General features: G+C 42.2%; 1 protein-coding gene across 1 annotated transcript in view; it reads right to left on the bottom strand.

Moving 5' to 3' along the window:
• LOC149451178 (galactoside alpha-(1,2)-fucosyltransferase 2-like) overlaps window positions 1-21886 on the bottom strand; it is a 213105-nt gene extending 191219 nt beyond the window's left edge. The window contains exon 1 of the mRNA XM_089691010.1: window positions 21836-21886. The gene's annotated coding sequence lies outside the window, so the exon portion shown is untranslated. The remainder of the gene's footprint in view (window positions 1-21835) is intronic.
• Window positions 21887-22207: the final 321 nt, after the last annotated feature.

Here is a 22207-nt window from a genome sequence, read left to right as displayed (position 1 = left end):
AAGGTGATATCAATGCCCTTCATTTCTGGGTTGATATTGTATACATCACAGTGTTTGCTGTAACGACTAAAGACATTGAGCTGGCAAGCAACATGGAAGACAAGGAGTTCCTAAAAACTATGAGTAAGAAGTTCTAATGGGAGAATTCCAACAGATGGGTGGCACTACTAAAACTACCATTTCGTGCCTCAAGAAATAAACTACCAAATAAGAGTCAGCATGTAAAAGCACAATTTATTTATTTACAATGCAACCTGAACAGAAAGCCTGAGCTGAAAAAACTCTTTGTTGACTTTATGCAGAAGGTGTTTGCGAGAGATCATGATGAACTTGCACCACCTCTCAAGCAAGGAGAGGAATGTTGGTACCCCTCATGCTTTGTATGGAGCATCGTCACAATCCAGATCAGAACACAGTGGTCTTCGACTCAAGTGCTTGATATGAAGGTGTTTCCCTCAATTATGTCCTTCTCATCGGGCCTAATCTAAACAACAACCTTATAGGAGGTTTGCTCAACCTCAGACAAGAACCAGATGCTCTTATTGCTGACATTCAGCAAATATTCCACCGTTTTTATCATTCAAGAAGACAAGAGAAACTTCCTCAGGTTCCAATGGTATTGCAACAATGCCAGCGACAAAGTTATAGACTACCACATGAAAGTTCATGTTTTCAGTAACAGCCATTTTCCTGCTGTAGCAATTTTTTGGACTGAGATAGTTCAAGAAGGTGAAAAAGAATTTGTATTTGTGCTATAAATGTGTTCTTGGCTGTGACCCCATGGATTATGTTTTGTATTTCAATGGTTTTTATTAATTTTAAACAGTATAAAACAGAGGCAACAAAACACACCCACGCAGGGGCTATCAATGGCACATAGGTTACAATAACATCAATAAGACTCTGACTATCGCAACTAAAGACAGTTGTCCACTGTCACATCAAAACAAACAGAAAAGGAGAGAAGAAGAGCAGAGAAGAAAGGGAAAAAAAAACAAAACACAAAGAGCAGGGGTCCACGAGCACCAGTACCAAATTCCATTACCTCCCCACACTGGCCGGGGGGAGCGTGGGAAAGGCGTATTGCAACCACGGCTCCCATACTTTCAAAAATTTATGTTGAGAGTCGTTGCATATACTCGACATCTGTTCGTTGAGCATCATAATAGTCATACGATCCCGCACCCCCTGGAAAAGTACAAACGGACTCTTCCAGGCCTGAGAAATTGTCCTAGTAGCCGATAAAAACAAATAGAAAGCCAACCGCTGCTGACGAGCCAAGAGGCCCGGTATGGGGCAATGAAGCAAAGCATACCGAGCATCCCGGCGTATGGAGAGATGGTACAAAGTAAAAAGGAGGCCAAACACACGAGACCAAAAACGAACCAACCTCGGGCATGACCACCAGATATGCAGTACATCGCCACGATGGCCACAACCCCGAAAACATCGATCACTACAGGCAGGGTTAGCCTGGGCCAGACGAGCCGGAACCCAGTACCAACGGAACAATACCTTGTAGGCTGCTTCCAGCGTGGTTGTATTAAATGAACATTTAGCTATGAGTGACCAGGCCCTACTCCAGTCCTCCGGATCCACAGCCACTCCCAGGTCGCGTTCCCACTGAACAACATATGAAAGAGAAGTGTGAGCATGGATTATGTTTTAAGTCATCTCCTGTAGTATGACTACAGTATCTGATCAATTAGTTTATATGTTGTTGTGGCTGGAGGGGGGAGAGATTGCATGTGAAGATAGAAGCCACAGCCAGTAACAGAAAACCTAGAGGAGGGAAAATTAAATATTTAATCAAGGTAGACTACATGGAAAGAACAAAACATTTTACACATGCTTACTTTACATTTTTAAGATTGTCACCTAACTGTCCTGCTATGTGGTGCTGAGCAGTGTCCCTGGAGAATTCGGGGGGAGGGAGTGATTTTTTTTGAAGTGGACAAGTACACATTCAACATGTATAGGACTAGTGTACTTGCCCACATTCAATGCAATTCACAGAGGTTGATGGGAACTGTAGTTTTCTTCAGAGGAGAGGATATGATGTGACCCCGGCTGTTACACCTACTCCTGGGAGAGAGCAGATGCTCTTATCTTTTGATTTACAATGAAGACTTCCTGAAAATTCAGTTAGACTTAGTAAGGAGTTCCACAAATGTATTAACTGTTTAGTGTTTTGTGTAGGGGGCTGTAACAATGGGTGATTTTTTTGCCTATCTCTGAGTTCTTTAACTGAAAAGCTACAATTGTTTAGTGAGAGTATCCAGGTGACCTTGGAAGGTTCTGGGTGAACAGGAGTGATCCATACAGATCAGCAGCATGATTATGAATACCATCTCAGCCAAGTACAGGGAGAGGTGCCCCTTTCCATGCTGGGTACTGGTATTTATGTTTTGTGAGCACATGGGATCTGGGTGTTTCTTCCTCTGAGAAGGGAGTTCCAGCCAAGGAAGCGCCTGCCTCCCTGGCTCATGCTGCCAGGAGGCTTCGGATGGGGGACCCGAGGGCCAGAATGCTGAAATCCAGGGAGCTACTGAGAGCTGACTGAGGGGGACATCTACAGATCCTCTCTGGTATCAAATGTAATTGCTAGGGCTATTCATACTATGATTTTTGACCTATCTGATGTTTGAAGATGGTGAAGATCTGTCCAAGTTTTGCATTAAAACTTTCTATGATCTGCAAGATATCATTTGGATCGAGTTAGTCTGCTAATTCTACTGAGACTGTAACTTACATTGATTTTGCCACAGCCGGATTAGTTATAGAGATCACACTTGCAATGCTTATATTGGAGAGTTACTGTCTGATAATTCTACCAAGACTGTAAGTTATAGCAATGTTCCCACACCTGGATCAAATATAGAAATCATCAATCACAATGCTTAGATTGGAGAGGCAGAGATTATTTAGAGTTGTCATTTTTGTAGTATGCACCACACTTGGTAATTTTGTGCAAACATTGGTGTGAAGCATTATAAATATGCTTATATATAGTTTGTTGTAGTAATGATTTCTGTCAGTTGATCACCTGTATGCATTTAAGCATCTAGACATGGATGTTCAAAATGAACATCCGAATGAGGAAGAAAGGGGATTTAAGTGACTTTGAACGTGGCAAGGTTATTGGTATCAGACGGGCTGGTCTGAGTATTTCAAAAACTGCTGATCTACTGGGATTTCAATGCACAACCACCTCTAGGGTTTACAGAAAATGGTCCGAAAAAGAGAACATATCCTGTACAACAGTTGTGTGGATAAAACTGCCTTGTTGATGTCAGAGGTCAGAGGAGAATGGGCAGACTATTTCAAGATGATAGAAAGGCAACAGTAACTCAAATAACCACTCGTTACAACCAAGGTATAAAGAATACCATCTCTGAATGCACAACACATCGAACCTTGAAGCAGATGGGCTACAGCAGCAGAAGACCACAGCTGGTGCTAGTGTACCCATCTTCTGACAGCTACTTCCAGCAGGATAATTCACCACATCACAAACATGACAATGAGTTCACTGTACTCCAATGGCGTCCACAGTCACTAGATCTCAATCCAACAGAGCATCTTTGGGATGTGGTGGAATGGGAGATTCGCATCATGGATGTGCAGCTGACAAATCAGCAGCAACTGCATGACTCTATCATGTCCATATGGACCAAAATCTCAAGAATGTTTCCCACACTTTGTTGAATCTATGCCTCGAAGAATTAAGGCAATCCTGAAGGCAAAAGTGGGTCCAACCTGGTACTAGCAAAGTGTACCTAATAAAGTGGCCGGTGAGTATATATGAGGGATTAATTGCTCTTAGTCATCATTTACTGCACTTCTCACTGGGGTGGATATACTAAAGGCAAATAGACTGTGCCTATTTGCCATTATTAAATCCACCCCATTGTGTTTGCAGTCATAGGAAAATGTGTTTAGTTCTATTTTCTGTATAAACGGACCCCAGTTACATGGGCCACTTCTGTTTGTTTTTAAACAGGAATATCTGCTTTTAGAAATTACAATGCACAGAATGGCAAATAAAAGGTTTGTCTAAAAATAAAAGAAGCAAAGGAAAAAAAAATAATACTGGAAAAATCTCATTGACAAAGTAAGCCACGTATTCTCTTGAACATCTTGTGAAAGCGTATTTACTAAGCAAGACGTCACTCATATCAGCTGTTGACCACCGGACTGAAGCTTGTTTGGATGTTTTAATGAGCAGTACTTTTTTTCCAGGAAAATGTGAGTGGGCACTCTTTTAATCTAATAAAGTTGTGCTCTTTTATTTTACTATACTAAATGGGCCTCTCTGTTTGTCTGATTGACATGTGTATGGGTGGTTGTCACTAATTGTATATAATTGTATACTAATTGATTGTAAAGATCTTTTCACTTTGCACCAAATTTATGTTTTTTTCTCATATAGTACTATTATTCATGATTAGTTTGCAAGGTAATGCTGCACTTTTTTTTTTTTTTTACATAAGAAGCATATTTACTGCCATTGTAAGTGAACCTGCCACTAATAAATATAATTTTTAACATTTTAATATCCTACATATACTTTAATGCAGGGTAGGCAATCCCGGGCACTAGTGCCAGAGGTGGCATGCAACATCATCCAGCCAGCACCCAAGGGGAGTCCTAGGAGACCCACCACCCAAAAAATAAAGCTGGCCAGCAGCTGCATACAGAAGAAGTAGCGTGGCTGGTGCCTGCTCACCTCTATTCCTGCTGGTGTCGGTTCCTGAAGCTGAGTCGAGTCAGATTCCCAAGGCTGATAAATTCTCACTTTGAAAGGGTAATTATATTCAGTATTTTTCCTCCTCTGTGGTACAGCACACTTTTAGCCTGAGCCGACTCATGGACAGGCTTTTACTATTGGTGTACTTCCCTCCCTCCTAACATTTCTCGCCCTCAGCATCCATGTGCCTGACTCAGCTTGGAGGGGATGTAGCCAGAGAGGTTTATCTTCAAATGGCTAATAACCCTTTCCACAGCACAGCTTTTCTGACATAACAGCTATTGGGAACTAATTTAGTCTACATTCACACGGGCATTCAGCCACGGTGCAAATGGCAGCAGCAGCAATCTGCTGGTTCCTGCTGCTGTTTTTTGACACCAGTGAGCAGTTAGCCGCAGCCACCAAGCCCATACAGTACACTATAATGACAGCTTACTGGGTGCTGCAGCTATTCGTGACTGTTCACACAGTCAGTGATTACCCACGGTGATTGCTGCTAAACACACACTTTGTGTGCATTCAGCAGTGATCACCACAGGTAATCGCAGGTTCTGCGAACAGCCACAAATAGCTATGGCCGCTGCCAACTTGTCACAAAAGTCCACTGTTTGGTGACAGCTAGCAGTTCACAAGTGTCAAAAACAGCAGCAAGAATCAGCAGATTCCTGCCGCTGCCATTTACTGTGGCATAGAAATAGGAAGAACTACTACTTTAAAACAAGGTTTGGTAACTACTACTTTAGACCTTATATTGAGAACTACAGCTTCAGATCAGATATTGGTAACTACCACTTTAGAAAAAGGAATTAGGAACTGCAGGAATCGGGACTCAATTCTCCAATTCTACTGTATGGTACAGGTGGTGTTGTCTTGACTGGAGCATTGGCCGGTTTTCATTTCTGGAGTATCTATGTGGAGATGGCTTGGTCCATTTATGCCAGAAGGTGCAGGATTTGGGGCCGATATGAGATGTGATGGTGCAGGAGTTGGGACTGATCTGGGGTGCAAAAGTACAGACATTGTGGTGATCTGACAGGTAAAGGTGCAGGCATTAGTGTAAGCCGGGATGCAAAGGTGCAGGAATTGGGGTGATCTGTAGTGTGAATGTGCAGGAATTGGGGTGATCTGAGGCCTGGAGATACAGGAATTTGAGTTGATCTGAGGTCTAGAAGTGCAGGAATTGGGCTTGATCAGAGGTGTGAAAGTGCAGAAATTGCAGCTAATCTGAAGTGTAAAGGTGGCTGTCTGGGGTGTGAAAGTACAGGAATTGGAGAGATCTGAGTTGTGATGGTGCAGGATTTGGGTCTGTTCTGGGGAGTGAAGAAACATGAATTGAGCCTGATCTGAGGTGCAAAAGGATTTGGGGTGATCAGAGATGTGAAGTTGCAGGAATAAGGGTTGATCTGGGGTGTGAAAGTGCAGGAATTGGTGTGATCTGAGGTGCAAAGGTACAGGAATTGAGGTGATCTGAGGTGCAAAGGTGCAGGAATTGAGGTGATCTGAGGTGCAAAGGTGCAGGAATTGAGGTGATCTGAGGTACAAAGGTGCAGGAATTGGGGTGATCTGAGGTGTGGAGGTGCAGGATTTGAGGTGATTTGAGGTGTGAAGGTACAGGAATGAAGGCTAAGGGTGCAGAGATAGGGTTTTATTTGAGAGAACTTTATTAGGGTGCCCACTATCACTTCACACTTTGTTCGCATGAATGGGGTGCGATTCTGATGCGGTGCGGAATTCGCACAGAAAATGCTGTGAATTCCACACCACATCAATGTGAACCCAAGCTTAAGGAGGACCTTGCAGTAAATTGCAAGACCTGCTTATAATGTCCTGGTCACTTCCCCATGTAAGAATCACATTTTCTTAGTAAATGAAAAAATGTACCTGTAAAGAAAAACAAAGATTTTTGTATTTATGATACAATTGTTTTCTTGGTGCCCATTGAGGAAAACAGGATTATAATAAATCATAAACTTGTGGGTTATGATGTTATCTTCAAGAGGTGGACATTTGTGAATGGAAAAAAAAATGTTGAAGACCAGCCCACTGTAACTAACCCTCATCTCATGTTAAAGCCACAAAAGAGAAAACCAGAAAAGTGGCACCATGGGATTGTCGAAAATGTTGAGACAGGCTCTGAGGAAGAAGGATATTCCTTCAAAATGCATCAGCCTTCAGGGACCCAGATGTGGCTCCCCTGTGCCTGGGAGATTGTTCCATTTGGCCACAGAAGTGTGGCAAGATAAGCATGTTTTCTTCTATGCTTGTGAGTAGTTTTATTTTAGATTTTTATTAAACATCTTTTGGATAGTGCATTAGGCTGTCATCAGGGTTCACCTTTGGATTATCTTCAGCCTTCCTTTTAGATCTTCTGATCTGCTTCCCCCTCTCCCCCATTTTCCCTTGTTGCAGTCTATCTTAATGTGGGTGGACAGTGGTTGGTAAACTGTCATTTGCTTGGTGTAATATATTGCTGCTTGTGTCTAAGACTAAGCATGTTGTTCTGTTAATGGTTAATAATGGTTCTATTTGGTAATAAAGGTTAAAGCCTAAGTTACTCCCATGCGATGCGATTCAGGCGAGGAAAAAAAGGGTCCTGCACCATTTTGGTGTGGATGCGATTTGAGCAATACAAAATTTATGCAATACAAACTATATGGCTCAATTTATGGCTCAAATCGTACCGCACAGATATCAACATGCAGTGCGATTTCTCTGCGAGTCACATGTGGTGTCCAGCAATGCTCGAGTGTGAACCCAGTCTTAACCCTGTAAGTCTACACCACTGTGCCACAGCCATATGCATTGCATGCAGTTGTGGTGTGGCCACAGCAGTACTACCAAATCACCCGTGCAAATGTAGCCTAAAGCCATCCATAGGGAACAAACGAGATTCAATCCATCTATGGGCATGCTGGTTGTACTGAAGTTGCTCCATCAATCGGGCTTGAGGGCCAGTTCACACCATGCCCCCATCTGAATTGCACAGGAATGCTCTGTGTGTTCCTCTGCAATTCACAAGCAGTTCTGTGCAGTGCGATTTCACTCCCATTCATTGTTAATGGACTGAAATTGCACGCACTACTTTTTAAAACGCAGTGTAACCAGATCACATGGTACAAAACCTGCACATGGCAGGTGTGGGCAAACGCATTGTGTTTGAAACCTGTGTTTGGGGTGTCATTAACATTTTATTTACACCTGCTGCAGATCACAAAATCAGTGCATTTTGCATGCCGGTTGAACTGCACAGGAACGCACAGCGCATTCCTTCGTGATTTTAGTGCAGGTATGGTGTGAAAGGACACTCCGTACAACCAGTCTGTAGGGTTTTATCTTTCAATCACTGCCACTATGGCAGAACACAATAGCCCTGTGGGAGGGATTCCTCCATCAACACTCACTGTGTTGATGGGGGAATCAAGCTATTTTGTTTCCTGCAACCAAAGAAAAGTGTATAATGTATGGCTTGCTTTAGGATCCTTATTTTCAGCTGAATCCAATAGAAATTACAGGCACCGTGCTGAAAATAAAAGATCCCAATCCTCATATAAAGCTTGGTGAATGGAGCCTACAGTATGCTATTGCAGCACAGTGTGAGATTATATGATCATCTACTACATGGTGACGGACAACGCAGGCTCCTGTAATACCTGGGAGAAGGTGACAGGTGTGATTATAATTAGTTTAATGATATGTTCAGTGCAAGTTGTATTTATACAGGTTCTGTACTGAATTAGCCACTGGCAGCAGAAAATTTGTCGGTTTGTTATGTGCAATTGTTTGTGGCAGATGTTAAAAATAGCTGGATATTATGTTAGGAAAAATAAAGAACAGAAGATGAATTCAGTGGGGACAATTCTCAATGTGCAGCAAGCCAGTGGCAAGTAATAGCACAGGATTAGATTACACTATGTGCTGCTCCTTCTGTCTACTACTGATTACAACAAGCAGCAAGGAATCTGAATTCTGCTTCTTCTAGAATATTCTTCTGGGAGGAGCAGTTCCATACACAAGGAAATGATGGAAGAAAAATATTCCTTTTGTTTATTAGATTTCTATACTTGAACAAAAAAAGGGGTTGCGATTTAAAGCCATGTCACACAAGTGATTTGAACTGCTCTCCTTAGCATTTTTGTTCCTAGGTAGATCAATGGAAGGTCTGTGTTGAAGCAATTCTAGTGATTTGTTGTCCCATCACTCAGCAACTGACATATTGGAGGTTAAAAGCTGCAGGATCGCAGGATGTAGTCTTTTTAGGTTGTCTAATGCAGCTAAAAAGGAATAGGGATGAGCTCAGGAGTGTTTGGCTTCTAGTCTGAACCCACCTGGGCAGTCCCACCACCAAGCCGTCATCAGTACTGGGCAAATAATAGACGTCCAAGGCATTCCTTTTCCCAAAGGCCGAAGTAAACACACTGCGGGGTGGGGAATGACTTAACCACTTATGATTAGCTCAGTGCAGATGACAGCTTCCTCTTGGGATTGCTCTGGTGGGTTTGGGCCAGAATCTGAACACACCTGAGCTCATCCCCAAAAAGAATCAAAGCCCACCAATAACTCTTGGCTGTATAGGGAAACATTTAGGTAACTTTAGAATCAGCTCTGTATCGACAAACTGTCAGAGAAACAAAGCAGAGGTGTAGTTGGGTTATGTGTCTGCAACCGCTGCTATACTGCAGTGAGTGGAGTCATTGCTTAAGCTGGTGGCAAAACAGGGAGCAAAGTGGTGATCTGCAGATCATCCACTCATTTCTTGATTAGCTGCCAGAAGTAAAAACAGCAAATTCTCTGGCCCTAGGGGAACCTTATAGAAGAATGACTTGTCCTCTGTACTGGGCTCCTAGCATCCATCTTAGAGGTCTGATTGGACACAGAGCTCTCCCAAGATTGAGTGGCCATTTTGGACACAAAGAGGCAATATGTAAGGGAATTTTGGTGCACCCAACAGTGTGGGGAGTGTGAGATAGAGACAGAGACCCACTGACTAGGGAGAGATAGGATTAGTGCAGGAACAGGATACTGAGGAGTTGGGATAGTTTAGGGGTGGTCCACAGAATCCCTGGATATTTTTTGGAGTTTCGGGATGGACCCTTTTGCTCGGCCTGCCTTTTAATTGGCACATCCTTATGGTCTAAATCGCTAGCACAGCACCCTATCTGGAGGTCCACTGTAATCCTAAGGGGACATGATTTTAGAACAATCTTCGAGCACACTGCGTATGTAAGTTCTGCATATTTGTACTGCCATTTTACAGAACTATAAAAGGGCTTTGCAGTCTATATATGTACTGTGACAGTGTGGCGATCTGTTACCCAGGATTCTCAACAAGGCCGGTTGAGGGGCTCCAGGGTAAGTGATGGATGCAGAGGAAAGTGGCTTTTCACTTTCTTCCTTTGTTTGTAAGGTCCATTTTGGGATCTGGAGCCTGGAGATTTCAAAGAGATCTGGGAGGGATGAAATCTCCAATCCTGGGACCAGGTTTTGGGAATGGCCAAGAGACTAATTGCACAGGTGTGTGCAGGCCTTTTCATAGAGTCAGGACCAGGGTTCTGGGCTCCACCCCGGCAGATAGGAGACAGGTGGGCTTAACCTAGGAGAGGTGGAAGCGAAAAGCAGCAAGGGGCTGCTCGAGACTAGCTGTGTGCTAGTGGCCAGCTGTGTGCGAGAGCCATATTTTTTGAAAGAGTCTGCAGGAGCCAGATGTAAGCCTGAAGAGGAAGGCCAGTGGAAGATTGTGTATAGCTGAGAGAGCCAGGAGGCTGAATTTTGTTTATATTGATGGTGGATACCCCTGCGTGGGAAGCTTTGTGGAACATTTTCTTTAAATAAAAGTGGGCTAAAAAGGCCTTAAAAAGAAAGAGAGTTGCTGTGTGCGTTTAACCAAGCTCTACCATTTGAAGCGAGTTCCCACAGTACTTTATTAAAACATTTTAGCTACAGATCAGAATGCAGCTGCATTGTTTTAATGGAGATATTCACATAGGTACATAAACTGTAACTTTTTCCCCAGATGACAAAAAATATTCTGCAGGTGAACTTGAGACATTGGCATGTACATGGGCATCTGAATGTTGGCATCCCTTTGTGGTAGAAAAGTTTACCCTGAGAACTGATCTCCAAGACCTAACATCCTTGCTGTCAGTGTCCGGGTCTGGCCTCTGTCCTCTTCGCATACATAGTTGGTTAGACATCCTGTTGAAGTACAACTTTGACATTTGCTTTAAGCCAGGGAAGTTAAATCTTGTGGCTGATTATCTTTCCTGTGTTGTCCTGAAACCAGAAGAGGGACAGGAAGACCAAGAAGAAAAGGGACAGGAAAACCAAGAAGAAGAGCAAACATATGAGATATCCAGTTCACCAGTCTTCATAATTACACCACAGGACCTGGTGACTGCACCTGCCTTGCCAGGACATGTTCAGCCATACTACCAAGCAAGAACTGAGTTGTCATCTTGGAAGGATGATTGCCTTTTAAGAGGACACAGAGCAGTAATGCCAACTGCACTGAGATAATCAATTCTAAAACTTGCTTATGAAGGTCATCAGAGAAGCAGGTGTGGTGGTATAGATAACCAAATAGAACCTTTCACTCACATTTGTGAACCATGCTTGCTCAGTAGCAAAACTGATGATAGATCAGGATCTGCAAACCCCAATCACAAATTTGAAGCCACCAAATAAAGTAGCAGAACTCAGAAACCTGCAAGCTGGATTGGAGAGGTACCAGATGAAAGCAACAACTTAGTGATGCAAAAAGAAACACCAAAACAATTATCCTTATTCTTGGCTAGTGTGTGAAGATAACCAACCAAGTCAAAATTTAACCCCAGTCTATCTATTCCTCAAATCCGCAAACCCACGGCCATCTGGGGCCAGTAATTTATAGACTGCAGGATGGATTAAATTGGCATATGAGTAAGTTAGTACCTGTTAATGATCATTTGGTTGGGCAAGACACTACTCCTAATTGGCTTATTGAAATAACAGACACAAACATCTGGAAGCCTGAACAGCAACTTCCACTCTCATGATCTGGAAAGTGGAACTGGGCGGAGTACAGAACATACCAAAACTTTATCTAGGCATCTGACTACAATATGTTCTATATATATGTTGTTACATTTTGAAGTGTAACAGAGAGATGTTATGTATTTGTTAAAGTGTTACTAAACCCACAAGATTAAAATCAGTCTATATATGCAGTAAAGCATGTTTGATATACGCACTGTGGAACCTAAGGGGTTAATCCTCTGCATTGTATAAAAATGCTGTTTGATCCTGACTTCTCTTATCCTCCCCTTCTTCCAATGCCTCCCTCTTATTTCCTGATAAGACATGTTGTGTGGAGACACTCTGCACATGCTCAGTTTGGCGTATATTGCTAGAGAGGTTTGGGAGGGTGTGATCATCACAGGGTCAATCAGCACTGCCCAGACAGAGGTCAGGGGATTCTGCATCTCCCTAGAGCAGAAAGAAGAAAACTCCTCATACAAGCTTTAACCAGTGCTCTGTTGAAGTCACAAGACTGCTCTAACTGCCGATGAGAAAAGGTCATTAGTGTTTATATATACTAAAATAATTGCATTTCTATGTTCAGTGTACTGTGGAAGAGCAGATAGAGTGAATGCAGGGTCCTGGGTTTAGTAACACTTTACATTCTGTGTATTAATTAATAGTATCAAACCCTCGCACTTGGATATATAAAGCCAGACTGCTGCACTGAGGAACCGTGAATACTAGATTCTAAAACATACAAGTGAAATAAACTAGTGTACTGTCTTTTTAAAATTCATACAAACATTTAGTTAATACTAAAATCCACACAAAAATTTAGCAAAAAAGCAAGTGTGCAAAATTAGCAAATTAAAGTGCATATAAAACTCAATTTTACCCAACAATAAACAATATTGTACAATGCTATATAATCATAAATCATTCCCACTAAGCGAAACAAACATCAAATGAAAGTGCAACTCTGCTCAACCTCCATTAAAAATAATCTAAATATATCATATCACTTCCGGTCCTAGTAAAAAAACAGCAGCTGTGTCCACCTCAAGGGGGGGGGGGGGGAGTGCAAAATCAGGCTCACTTCTGCATAGAAACCAATCAGCTTCTAACCTCAGCTTGTTTAATCAAGCTTTGGGAATAAAACCTGGAAGCTGATTGGTTTCTATGCAGAAGTGAGCCTGATTTTGCACTCTCCAGCTTTAGTAAATAAAAAAAGTGTTCCACTCAGTTTTGCTCTGGGAACTCATCCACAAAGGTATATATTATGTGCAGAGAAGGCGAGAACACAACATGTACCAACTTAAAATGTTTATTATAAAAGAATTGCACTTAAACACAATGAAAAATTCAGGTGGTGTTCACAAACAAGGAGTAGCCGCGAGACCCTCCAGCTTGTCCATACACATTTTATTTTATTACCGTTTTATTAATAAGTCAATTTCTATGGAGGCACTCATGTGGGCTCGGTCCTGAGCAGCTCTGCCTGTGCCTCTGCCATCTTAGCATCTGTGTGATCTGCAATTGTCATAATGCTGTACATGTGATCAATTATGACACCAGGGAGGAATGTCACCAAGGATTTCCAATATGGGTCCAAAAAGGCTTTACATAGTTACAGCAAGGAAACTTTTCTGAGTCTTGCAGGACCCCTTCACCAGGCATGTGACATGCTGGGCAATGGAAACCCATTCCATGAAGCTCTCTATGCAATGTTATTGTTCTAATCTGAAGGCCACATGAAGTTTGGAGGTCTTTAGCTATTGACTCTGCAGACAATTGGCGACCTCTGAGCACTGTACGCTTAAGCATGCGCTGACCTTTCTCTGTCATTTTAGGTGGCTTACCACTTGGTGGCTGAGTTGCTGTTGTTCCCAGTTACTTCCACTTTGTTATAATACCACTAACCATTGACTGCGGAATATTTAGTAACAAGGAAATTTCACTGATGGACTTATTACACAGGTGGCAACCTATGAAGATACAATGCTTGAATTCACGGAGGTCCTGAGAGCAACCCATTCTTTCACAAATGTTTGTAGAAGCAGTCTGCATGCCTAGGCGCTTGATTTTATACACCAGTGGCCATGGAGGTGATTGGAACACCTGAATCCAATGATTTGGAGAGGTGTCCCAATACTTTTGGCAATATAGTGTATGTATTATACATTCAAATCAGTCCCTAACCCTCAAGGAGTGTATAATCTATAGACTGTATTTCACATTCATGCACATTAACCTCCCTGGAGGTATTCCCAAGTGTAGCTCGGGGTAAAGTTTCAGTACCAAAAGCGGTAACCCCGAGCTACACTCGGGCTTACCATGCGGCGTTGCACAGGGATTCCCTACAGCGCTTACCTTGTCCTTCGCTCCCGCGATGCGTCCCCTGCAGCGTCCCCAGCCATCTCCTCCGGCCGATGCTGGCATCTGGCTTCCGTGTTCCGGTCCCTGTGACGTCGGGACGTACGGGCGCCGGAACCGGCAGCAAATTTGAAAATTTAAACAAAATGACATTTTTTTTAAAACAATTATTTCATAGCAAAACATTCCTGTATCAAAGCATTTCACATACATTTTGTCCCTAGTGCTTTGTCCTGTGCCCTGCCTGCATTTTGACTGTTCTTTCTGCCTGGAAACTTAGAAAAGTCCATGGCGTCCAAAAAGCGTCCCTTTAGGGGGGTCAAAGTCAGTTTTAGACCAACTAGAGAACAGCGATAGTAAATCAGAACCACTTGCAGAATTGAGTGCTAATAATTCATGGGGGAAATTCGTCATCAGACACTGAAAATGATTTTGCGACTTTGCTCAGCGATGTGCGAACTTGGCGCTATATTTCAAATTTCAGTGTTTTTGGTTTGATTATATTATTTAATTAAATTTATTATTATAATATTATTTTTTATGAGTATTTATTAAATTATAATTTATGATTTTGTGTTTCAAGTTTTATCCTACCCGGAATGTTTACTAGACTCTTGTTTGGACAGATTTCAGGGAGTTATTCCTAAATTACAGGCCTACAATAAAAAAAATACATATGTCCATGCAAAAAAATGGTACCGCTTTCAGCACCAAAAATCTGAAATAATCATACTGCCAGGGAGGTTAAGGCTAATTTAGACAGGGGCCAATTAACCTACCAGTCTTTGGAGCTAGGGAGAAAGCCAGAGGAAACCCACACAGGCACAGGGAGAACATGCAAACTCCACGAAGGTAGTACCATGGATGGGATTTGAACTGTCAACGCTGGTGCTGCTAGGCAGAAGTGCTAACCACTTAGCCACTGTTCTGCCAATGCACGATTCCTTACAAAATATTATATAAAGCCGCTTCAGAGGTCTATTGGATACTGAACCTACTGCCAATGACCCCTTTCTAAAGTATCCATATATGAGAAAATGCAAAGAGAGAGAAAAAAAAGGAGAGCGTTTTTTCTTTACAAAATTAACCCTCTCCCTCCCTATGTCCTCTAGAAGTATTTTTTGGAATATAAACCTTGTGTATAATTGCTATATTTAGATAATGGTTACCTATAGACTTTGTATTATCTTTATTAACTTATTAATAAATATTAACAAAATATTTTTTTTCAAAGGTTTAAAAAAAAAGCTTGGACTCAATCTTCTTGTATGGATGAGTTCAAATAGCTTCTTTCTGACTGAAGTTTAAAGAAGAATTCCATCTTGAACACGGGAGGTCAGCCGCTCAGTACAGGTGCCATTCAGAGAATGCTTTGCACCGCCCTGCCTCTCTATCTCTCAAGCTAAGTGGCTGACCTCCTGTGTTCAGAATGCAGTAGGCCAGCTGCTGCAGGGACCTAGAAACAGATGTTAAACTACAGTAACTGCCATCTTCCAGGGGCATTGGGCAGGTACAGTATACAGTGGACATAAAAAGTCTACACACCCCTGTTAAAATGTCAGGTTTCTATGATGTTGTAACATTTGTGTAATATTTTAACAGGGGTGTGTAGACTTTTTACATCCACTGTATACCTGTACATAGTTACATTGGTCCAAGCTGCATCAATATAACTATGTATAGAATATCCATACCTGGGATCTTCTTTAAAGCCTTGATGCAACCTCCATCGCATAACTGCACCTTCATATGCCCCTCACCCTTCTCCTTTCTAATGTTGTCCCTCCTGGGGTTCTAAGAGCCTCTCTCCCTGCCTAGTGCATCCTCCTACATCCATTAATCACTTTGCTTTCTACTTTAAAGCACCATCCCCTGACCCCCTACATTCCTGCCACCCCTGTAAATTTCCTTGAGTGACTTTTATTATTTCATTAGGCACCAGATTCAGCTCAACCCATAATTTGGCCTACTCTCAACCGTGTGCATAAATTTATAAGATATTGTATGATATGAAGACCTCAGGATTTATATCCAACTTGAAAGGTTAATTTTTAACAATGTCCCTTATCCTGGCAATTTTTCAAAAGCATAATAACTAGTCTTCTTTAGAAACTTTTATTGCCACTATTGCTGTTGGATGTGACAAATGTGCCATATATTGTCTTGTAGTGATACGTTTACAATGTACAATCATAAAAATTAAAACGAAAGTATAAAAAAAAGAACGAAAGTATAAAAAAAGCTTGAAGGTAAACCTGAAAAAAAACCCAAAATAATGGGAAAATGCATTCCAAAAGAAAAAAAGTGCATTTTGTTTTGTCAGCAGCAAACAAATGTTCAGCATAATAGCCTTGTGTAATCATTGTTTATTGTCGTACTGACAGGTGAATTTGAGTATGAGAACAATGCAGTATATTTATATGCATTAAAGGCTGAAGGGTCTGCCTAAGCTGCAGTCTGAAATGGACAATATACATAAAAGGCTTGATTTACTGAAAAAAAAAAAAGACCATTCCCCCCTGCTTTAGTAAATCAGCTCCAATGCATTTCAAAGTCTAGGTTTACTGAGGATCATAATCCTTGATCTTTGTCTCCATCTTAAGGTAGGTTTGAGAATTTCAGGTGTTTTACAAATGCTCTTTTTTTTACTATCCTTTCCACCATCATAAGTGAAAAACAGTTTGAGAAGCTTAGAATTTAGCCTCGTACACACGATGAGAATATCAGACTGTTTTTTTCTTGTTTTTTTCATGCTAGCCTCATAACACATACGAATAGGTTACTAAAGTTACGAAAATTCTTGTAAGACAGAATACAATACCCACAAAGATGTAATAGTTACATAGTTAGTCTGACTGAAAAAAAAAGACAAAAGTCCATCCAGTTCAACCAAAAAAAAAAAAGAAAAACTTATAATCCTATATCCACAGTTGATCCAGAGGAAGGCAAAAAAGCCCAGCAAAGCATGATCCAATTTGCTCCTGCAGGGGAAAAAATTCCTCCCTGATCCCTGAGAGGCAATCGGATATTCCCTGGATCAAGTTTACCTGTAACCAGTAACCAGTTATATTCTGTGTATCTAAGAAAGAATCCAGGCCTTTTTTAAAGCAACCCACTGAGCTGGCCAGAACCAACTCTTGATGGAGTCTATTCCACATTTTCACAGCTCTTACTGTGAAGAAACCTTTCTGTATTTGGAGATTAAATTTATTTTCCTCCAGACGTAAAGAGTGCCCCCTTGTCCTCTGTGATGACCTCAAGATAATGTAATGTATTCTAGAAAATCTAGACAATTGCTCTGAAAATGGTATTTTTCATCTGATTTTCTCATCGTGTGTACTAGGCATTAGATATTTGCTCCTTGGCACTGGTATATGCTACCGGCAGCTCCAGGTGACTATTCATTATAGAAAAGGAAATACTCTTTGCTGAGACTAAAGCTAGAAATGAGGGAATCAATCAAAATTCCCTTCAACTCCAAGTTGCAGACCAAAATTTTGCATTGCCCTTGAGCCCTGGTTCACACTGATGTGGTGCGGAATTCACAGCATTTTCTGTTGCGATTTCCACACCGCATCAGAATCACACCCTGTTCATGCAAACCTCTGTGGGTGTGTATGTTAACAACACCCTGAATGCGGTCCGCAAAATGCGGTGCAATGTGCAGAATCGGATCGCATAGGTGTGAATACCCATGTGATCTGATTTTAGTACGGACCAAAAAAAGGGTCCTGCACGTTTTTGGTGTGGGTGCGGTGTGATTAGAGCCATACAAAATGTATGGCTGCAATCGCCCCGCACACAAATCGCTTGTGATTTGCACAGGAATGTGGTGCAGTTCCTGTGCGAATCACATGCAATATACCGCACCGCATATATGTGAACCCAGGCTGAACCACAGATTTTACCAGTATGAGGTTAAAGAGTTTTAGGAGCATACTAGCTACAGTTCCTATTGGTTCCCTAACATCCTTTGTGGTTTTAAAATGAAGAGGATATAAATAGAAAGCAGAAAAAAGTATGTATCCTAATTTGGTAGCCTTATCCCTAACAGACTGGTTTTTTTTCAGCTATTGAACTAAGCCCTAATTGTAAATCATCATTTTTGGCAAATAACAAATCTATACGGAACGAGAGTACGTTTCCCTACGCACCATCTGGCCAACTGATGAATCTAAAATATAACCTTTATTCAAATATATAAAAAATGTATGCCCAGCTGTAATTAATGCCTATTGGAGTGGAATGTACTGCGCACACCAATATAACTGAATACCATTAAAATTAATTACTTTCCATCCAAATGGTTAATAACACCAGACCAAATCCAATACCATACCATTTTAGATGAAGTGACGGCATACAAAGAGGCACTGTAGTTTGATCACAAACCTATCAGCTTGAATATATAATCTCTGTTAAGAAAATGGAGTTACCCCATGGATAAAATGAATTGAATAGTATAATCCAGTGGTGGCGAACCCGTGGCACGCGTGCCACAGCCGGCACGCCGAGCCTTATCTGTGGGCACGCCAGGAGAATCCAGCGGCGCGCTGTCTTCCCGGCTGTAGTGTGCGTGACAGCCGGGTCCCAAGTGCGCATGCACAAGAAGCAGTGCTCCTTGTGAATGGTAAGGCGGTACCTGGGACACATGACAGATCCCAGAAGCCGCCGGACCAATCACAAAGCGCAGCGCTTCTCGCGCATGCGCACTGGGCATCCGGCTGTCCGACGAGCGCCCACACTACAGAAGCCGGGAAGACAGAGCGCGGCTGGATCGAGGAACAGGTAAGATAAAAAAAAAAAACTCTGCGGAAGTAAGAGCGGGTACCTGTCAAATTCAGGTACCCGCTCCCCCTCCCTCCCCAAAGGTCAGCAGTCATCCCTGTGCTGTGTCCCCAGTCTCTGGTCATCCCTGTGCTGTGTCCCCAGTCTCTGGTCATCCCTGTGCTGTGTCCCCAGTCTCTGGTCATCCCTGTGCTGTGTCCCCAGTCTCTGGTCATCCCTGTGCTGTGTCCCCAGTCTCTGGTCATCCCTGTGCTGTGTCCCCAGTCTCTGGTCATCCCTGTGCTGTGTCCCCAGTCTCTGGTCATCCCTGTGCTGTGTCCCCAGTCTCTGGTCATCCCTGTGCTGTGTCCCCAGTCTCTGGTCATCCCTGTGCTGTGTCCCCAGTCTCTGGTCATCCCTGTGCTGTGTCCCCAGTCTCTGGTCATCCCTGTGCTGTGTCCCCAGTCTCTGGTCATCCCTGTGCTGTGTCCGCAGTCTCTGGTCATCCCTGTGCTGTGTCCGCAGTCTCTGGTCATCCCTGTGCTGTGTCCCCAGTCTCTGGTCATCCCTGTGCTGTGTCCCCAGTCTCTGGTCATCCCTGTGCTGTGTCCCCAGTCTCTGGTCATCCCTGTGCTGTGTCCGCAGTCTCTGGTCATCCCTGTACTGTGTCCGCAGTCTCTGGTCATCCCTGTACTGTGTCCGCAGTCTCTGGTCATCCCTGTACTGTGTCCGCAGTCTCTGGTCATCCCTGTACTGTGTCCGCAGTCTCTGGTCATCCCTGTACTGTCCGCAGTCTCTGGTCATCCCTGTACTGTTAATTAGTTTGCACTACTGTACGAGTTGTTTTTTCTAAACCAAAAGCTCGATATTCAGGTTTCATTGCAGTGTTGGCACTTTGAAAGAAATAAGTTGGTTTTGGGTTGCAGTTTGGGCACTCGGGCTCAAAAAGGTTCGCCATCACTGGTATAATCTATCTTGCTACAGATAAGTAGTAAGGGTACACTCATCCACGGGCTTTAAATGTCAGCCTCTCATGGAAAAGCCCCATACATTACCATATCCACCAAAAATACCTCACTGTCTTGAGGAATGCAAATGCTGCACTGTAAAACAGTACAGACCTCTCCAAACAGAGGGGGGAGAGAGGAGTGAATACCATGTGCATTCAAAAAGTGCTCCCAAAGAAGGACCCAAAGAAAACAAAAAGACTCGCTCCAGAAAACAGCTTCATCAGGAATATAAAGAATTAAAATAGGTCACATAGTGGCTGGAAGTTGTGCTCAGCTGCACATGGTGGTAAAATGGCCAGCATCTACCAAAACAGAAACAGTCATATTGGATAGAGTGAACCCTTAAGGCTAGGTTCATACCTATGCAGTTTGTGTTTGATCCAGGGTTGGACTGACTATTTGGAAACTCGGGCACTGCCCGAGGGCCCGGGGTCAGTAGGGGGCCCCATGAGATGCCCCTGATACCTTTTTCATAGTCTTTTTTGAGTTTGGGCAAGGACACAGGGGCCCCATGATCCCCTATTGCCCGGGGGCCCCATGAGTTGTCAGTCCGCCCCTGGTTTGATCCATTCCTGCAGTGCTTTTTGCGTGTGCATTTTGCATTTTTGCACATGCATTTTTGATGTGTTTTGCATTTAGCATTTTTATGTTTTTTTTACTTGTTGCTGGGCAAGTTAAAAGCGCAAAATGCATAAAAAATGCACTACATGCATTTCTACTCCATTTTGGATGGAGTAAGGGAGGGTTATAACCCCTGTCAGAATTTTTTTTGCCTTCTGTGTCCCATTGCGGAGATTTCCCTTCACTTCTTGTCTTATAGACAAAAAGGAAGTGAGGGGAAATCCCTGCAAATTAAGGGAATTCCTTGGGAGCCCCCTGGTAACCAGAACTAGTGTCCCCCATTGAAAAATTTCCCTTCTAATACTTTTCTTGTGACAGCCAAAATTTGTAGATTTTCTTTCACTTTTAATGATAATGGTAAACAGGACAAATGAAAAGGGTGCCTTTGATAAACGGGGGCACAGACAGCAATACAAACTGACAGCTGTTCTAATCCTTTTCCAAAAACTAAAAAGAAAGCTTTTGCTTTTAGTTATACTTTAACTTCAGCTAATTGCAGTACAGAGGATGGTTTTCCAGTCTTTTGAAGTGTAAGAAAACCGTGAATATCCTAAGTCCTGTCTCTGTGAATAACACTAACTTGTGGAACATGCACAAAGTGGCGACGGTCTATCTAGGAATGGACTAACTAGCACAAATCAGGAGGAACCTAAAATAACATAATAAACAAGTTGTAGTGGCCCAAAACCACCACTAGATGTCTCTATACTACAGAACAAGATTAACCTCATGCAGTTGAATACAGCACAGAAAAATTACAAAAAAAGTGGGTAGAACTGGTATCCTGTATCTTTTCAAACAATCTTTGAGAACAATCATTCAAGCTGACATGGAAATAAATCAGTTTGATAACATCTAGTTTGATGAAAAGGATATTTCTTGTATTAATAATAAGAAAACACAAAGGGGCACCAGACTAAGTGCAGCAGTAAAAACAATACCATTTATTAAAAGTGCAAATTGGCAACTCATCCAACTGCTTCCCTCTGGAGGATGCTGCCACTGGTGCCGCCATCTATACCTATACCACTTTGGACTTTTAACAGACTCTTTATATGATTCCACAATCTACAAAGGACTTTAGCAATATTTGTTTCTTTAGCGCCTAAATCTCTTTTTTAACTTGTATTAATAATATGCTAGTGCAATCCATTTCCATAAGATGTGTAGAATGTTTTATCATGTATGATCACAATTAGTTGTAGCTTTCTGTCATTGCATTTCCCTAGTGCATACATCCTAACCATAGGAAAACCGGGTATAAAAAATATATTTATGCAAACCATGTCATTACACTGAATGGAATAGGTGCTCTTACCTCTATACAGGAAGTGCCCAAATGCTTCATTGGGAATGTCTTCATAAAACATGGCTCCTGAAATAAAAGCAAAATAGGCAATTCAAAAAGAGGTTCAAGTATTACTTTCACTTACTATCCTGTTTTACCCTAGGTTCACACCTAAGCGTTTTCTGCAGTAATCATTTAACATGATTTCCTATGGGACATGTTCACATCTCCACGTTTTCAATCGGTGCATTTTTGGAAAGGGTCAGGGACTTTTTTGAATGCAAAACGTTGCGCTTTTGGTTCTATAGGCTTCAATGGAAATGCTGCAGAAAAGCATGTATTGCATTTTTGCTGCATTTTTTCTGTGTTTAAAATGCGCCTAGCAACAAGAAAATAAATAAA

The sequence above is a fragment of the Staurois parvus genome, unplaced genomic scaffold (assembly GCF_062004578.1).
Source record: "Staurois parvus isolate SC_StPar_1 unplaced genomic scaffold, SC_StPar_1.0 ptg000548l, whole genome shotgun sequence".
NCBI lineage: Eukaryota > Metazoa > Chordata > Amphibia > Anura > Ranidae > Staurois > Staurois parvus.
The sequence above is the reverse complement of the archived record's forward strand: the minus strand, read 5'-3'. Positions and strand labels throughout refer to the sequence as shown.